The sequence below is a fragment of the Colossoma macropomum genome, unplaced genomic scaffold (assembly GCF_904425465.1).
Source record: "Colossoma macropomum unplaced genomic scaffold, Colossoma_macropomum, whole genome shotgun sequence".
NCBI lineage: Eukaryota > Metazoa > Chordata > Actinopteri > Characiformes > Serrasalmidae > Colossoma > Colossoma macropomum.
In genome coordinates, this window is record NW_023494805.1 from 14,032,508 (window position 1) to 14,037,865 (window position 5,358).

A 5,358-nucleotide genomic window follows, 5' to 3' on the forward strand; every position below is an offset into this window, starting at 1 on the left:
AAAAAATTTAATTGATAGGAATAAAGTATTTAGACATAACAAACTAAAGACAATACTTCTTTGTTACAAAGCCATTACAGCTTCAATGTATAATTGGTAAGAAGTAATTCGCTTTTTGCAGCATTGTGGGTCAGTTTGGGCCTATTAGAACCATTTTGGACCATTTTCAATTCCCCAAGTTTATGAGGGTCCCTCTTATGGATGTAATACAAAAGGATTCAAGCTGGCAGACTGACTAAGCCATGGAAACACCTTCACCTTCTTTTTTAGATATCAATCTTGAGTTATTTTGGCTTTGGTTGGGGTTGTTGTCTTGTTGAGACACCCGTTTCCCCCCCAGATTCAGTTTCTTGGCTGCTATATTAAATCCTCCTTAATTATGTTCTGGTGCATTGCTTTACTCATGTGTTTACTCTTCTGTGATGTGTATTGCCCCAGTACCATTTGCAAAGAAAGGCAGCCACATATTATGATGCTCCCACTTCCATACTGTACCATGGATATGGTGTTCTTGGGATCATGTGCACATCCCTTCTTTCTTCTAAAATGATGGACTGAATTTTTGCCAAGATTTAGTTTTGTCTGGCCAGAGTTCATTGTTTCAAGAGAGTTTCTGATTGCCTAAATGCTTGTGTACAAGTTTTAGATGCACATTTCTGTGTTTCCTTTTTAGCTGGGATAGGCTCCAGTACCCCACCGCGACCCAGAAGGATAAGCGGTTTAGATTATGTATGTATGTATGTATGTATTTCTGTGTTTCCTTTTTAGCAGGAGGAGTTTTGCATGGGGTATAGAACTGCAGATGTTTGCAGTGCAGTTCATTGCTTATTGGACCTGTTGTTTCTGCAGCTCTCTGGTCATAATGCAGCTCTTTTTGAGTGACCGCTGGCTTCTCTCTTACCTTCTTTATTGGAAGTCTAAGAGTGTGCTGTGAAATCTTGCATGGTGTATTTTTCCAGGGACAATTAGTTGTGGTTTAGTCAACATTGCACTTAGCATATTATAGAACCATTTGTGCAGACAGGGATATTCAAGGTCTTTTCTAGGGCTCTGTAGCTTTTTCTATTCAAGTGTTTTTAAACAATGTTGTTAAGTTATGGAAGCTCATTCACCATCATTGATATTATCTGTGTGACACTGTTTATGATGACACCAGGTGCAATTTTTGCAAGAGAACATTTTTTTAACCTTATGTATCGTTGCTGTCGAAGCAAAACCGTCCATTATCGTCCATTATTATCTCCATTTTTGTAGTTTTTCAGTTTTTGACGAAATTTGAAAATGCCTATTGTCCTTTACATTGTGTGTAAATGTCATGATAAATGGACCAAAAGAAATGACCCAAAATGACAAAAAAATCTGTTAGTTTGACTTACATTACAAGTAAGGTATGGTTTTTCCTTCTCCTGTAAAATTATCATTTTGAAGATACAAGGTTTTTGTTCTGACAGCAGCAATAAATTCATTAAAATCAACATGATTTATTATTTCTTTTTGAAAACTTTGACATTTGCTTCTATACTAATGTATACTTAAAAACTAAAGGTGCAGAAAGGTTCTGTATAGTACCAAAAAGTTTCCATGACTTACAACAACAAAATAACTCTTTTTGTTGCTGTGTCTGATCCACTCGTACAAGCACAACACACCACCACCACATCAATGTCACTGCAGTGCTAACAAAGTATGCAGAGAAACAGATGGGCTGCAGTCTCTAATTGTAGACCTACAAAGTGCACCTATATAGTAAGCGGAGCTGATAAAATGGACAATTAGTGTAGAAACAAGGATGTGTTTTTAATGTTCTGGCTGGTGTAAATATTAAAAAAAATGTAAACATTTTCTACGAATATTGACTTGAACACAGTACATTATTATAGAAACTACAGAAATTCTTTACAGTGAGCTGTGTATCCATGTGCAGAGCACCGCAGCTGTATGACAGCACAATACTGAGCTGAGCACTGAACTACATGTGGCAAAGCAGCAGCTCATGCAACCAAGCGCAAGCATTGTGCAGGAGTGGGCAATTGTGTTTGCGTGTGTGGGTTTGTACACATGCATGAGCACATAACTGACACACAACTCCCCCGATCAATGTCAAACTTGCAACAAGAAGTCTGTGACAATTAGAGCATTTCCCAAAAAAACAACCGCTGACACCACAACTCCACAACAGATCTCCACATTCCATCTTTAGACAGTAATTAAAGTCCCTCTTCTCCTGAAGAGTTATATTAAGAGTGTTAAAGGCATACAATAGCTCAGTTGTTCCCTCCTGTGTTTCATGACAAGTTATGCGGGAGGTGTTGTTGTGAACTGAAGCGGTGGAGCCACTAAACACAGCTCTGTTTGGCAAACAGACAGCGTGAAATGGCTGCCATGAGACATCTCCCAGCTGGCGCAGGTACGATCAAAGAGTTATTGTGAGTCATGTCGCCATGGAAACACTGAGTCTTGTGAGGTATTGTCCTTCGATGAAATGGCAGAGGATTAAAATAACTTCTCGGATAGCATTGCGGCACTAACTGCACTGTTCACTCCTCTCGCATTTTGTTAATGGAAATGATTCAGTGGTTTTACAATCACTGAGTAAGAGTAAACCAAAACAAAGGCCAGAAATCACAAAGGCAGTTTCCTGCAAGACTCTGTATCTGTATTTGTGCGTGTTCTTTTTTTTTTTACATTTTCAGGAAAAATATGTTTTGACCAGAGAAAACAAGGCTGAAATACAATATGATGGCAAACAGAATGGTACTGACTTGGTAAAGTGTTTTTTACCAAAGTCGCATGTTAAATTCTCTAAAAACAAAAGGGCAAAAAAACATTGATGTTAAAGTTAGGGTTACATTTAGGGTCAAGCTTGAATGAAAATTCTTTCCATATATAGTTACATATGTAAGTAGGTACATATTGTTGTTGTCCAAAAATATATATATATCTTCAAAACAGTAACTTTGCAAGAGAAGACAAAACATTCTTAACTCCTAATGTAAGTTAGTGTAAAGTCATTTTTGGGCATTTTTGTTGGTCCATTCATCTTGAAAAATGTCACACAATGTAAAGGACAGCTGCTTTGTTCAAATGATCCAAAAATTTTTTTTGGCAGCGGCAAAATATATTATGCATATAGGACATATTATTATTAAGTATAGATAGTTGTGTCAGATATTTTCTCTATCTTTTTTTTTCAATTTTTATTTTTCTTCATCATTTGAGCTCAGTAGCTGTTCTTTACATTGTGTGAACATTTCACAATGAACATTTCAGAAACGCTCCAGAATCACTTGGAATAAAACCATTGAACCAGCATTTAAATAAAACAACATTGTAAAAAATACAATAAATAATGTATTATTTTCACAAGTTGAAATTTAAGGGGTAGGGTTTGATTAGGGTTGGATACAGACACTGTCCAATGGAAAAAAATCCCTGTAAATTATATATATATAAATTTACAGGGACACCTACACATTACACCCACAGGAGCACACATCCCATTCTAAATCCATAGGCATTAATATGGAGTCCCCCCTTTGCAGCAATAACAGCTCCACTCTTCAGGGAAGCTTTCTACAAGATGTCGGAGTGTGTCCCATTCATCCAGAAGAGCATTTGTGAGCTCAGACGCTGTTGGATGAGAGGGCCTGGCTTGCAATCAATGTTCTAGTTTATCCCAGAGGTGTTCGATGGGGTTGAGGTCAGGGCTCTGTGTGGGCCAGTCTTCAAGAACTTCAACACCAAACTCACCCAGCCACTGTGCCCTTCAGCACTCAGTGGTCGTGCTCTGAGTTTGCATGGTCTACTATTTCATGGCTAAGCTGATGTTGCTCTTAGCTGCTTCCATTTCACAGTAGTAGCACTTACAGTTGACAGGGGCAGATCTAGCAGGATAGAAATTTCACAAACTGACTTGAGGCAGAGGTGGCATCCTATGACAGTGCCATGTTTAAAGTCACTGAGCTCATCAGTACGACCCATTCTACTGCCAGTGTTTGTCTATCGAGATTGCAAGGCTATGTGCCTAATTTAATGCACCTGTTATGGTGTATGTGTGTGTGCAAGCTTGGATGACACAACTCTTGTCTCACATGTAAGTTTTCCAAGTCACACATCCCACGCCCCTTTAAGTAAACAGCACATTCCTGTCCAAAAGCAGTTCCACACATGCTCAGATAACAGTTATGCAATATGGTTCAAATGTGGACAAAGAGTGTCTGTTATGGGGAATGTTATAGGGGTCTGTGATTTGGGACCAGTTATTTAATAAGGTCACAATTCATTCCAAATGTGTCATTGTTTTATTTTTGCTGATCTCTCTGTGGAAACAGGGCATCTGTAGTCACTTCTGGACTTAAACTGTCTGAAAAAGAAAGTCTTTAAATGATTCTTGGTTTGTAGATATGGCTCTAGAAAAAAACGTTGGTATGGCACCTTCACAACATTAGTAGAAGTCCTCGATTAGCTGAATGATGTGTCTAATTCAGATTGGAAGCAAGACCTGCAGGAAGGTAGATCTACAAGAGAAGGGTTGGTGACCACTGTTTTACATTAAGCTGAGGCTCTTTAAACTTTAAAAAGGTTCTTCACACTTGCTTCTCATTTACAGAAGTGGTTCTTTGAAAAGCCATCCATTGAAAGGTTCCAGAAGTAGTTTCTCTATGGCGTCTCTCCAAATAACCCTTTTTGGAGGCTTAATTTTTAAGAGCGAATGCTACATGTAGAACATTTGAAATGTTTTCAAGAACAAAAGGTTCCCTGAATAACCATTTGAAATAATGTCAGCATGTTTTCTCATGGCTTTCATAAACAGGTTATATAATCAGCTCTTAATAAATTGCACACCCTATGAGTATATTCTGAATGAGTTCCAACGAACAACTAGGGAATGTTGTGGACTTTAACTCAGGCCTTTTTAAATGCAGCCCCTAGTATTCCTCAATAGGGCTCCCCCAGAGAATGAATGGTTTGGTCCACTGCAGGGGGCCCACTGGCCATGGCACAGTCAACCTTTGCTTAAGTCCTGGGGGTGCTTCTTTCATCCAGAGACCAAAAGGAGTGGACAGAGAGTAGGGCAGAGTTACCATGAGTTCACATCAATAAAGCCTTTTCAGCTTACTGTTGGGGGAAAAAAAAGAATGGAGCCTGTTCGACCAATGACAACAAAGGGGTCACATTTGAAAAGACTCTTTCTTGATTTATTAATGCAGCTCACTTTCTGTATTTATGTCCTTTATGTAACCTGCTCTATCTATACGACAAACAACTACCCCTATATTTTTGACTGGAATAATTTTGACCCCAGTTGTTGAGGTCAGGAGGAGACAGGGAGTCTCTATTTTTTCTCCAAAGAAGCAT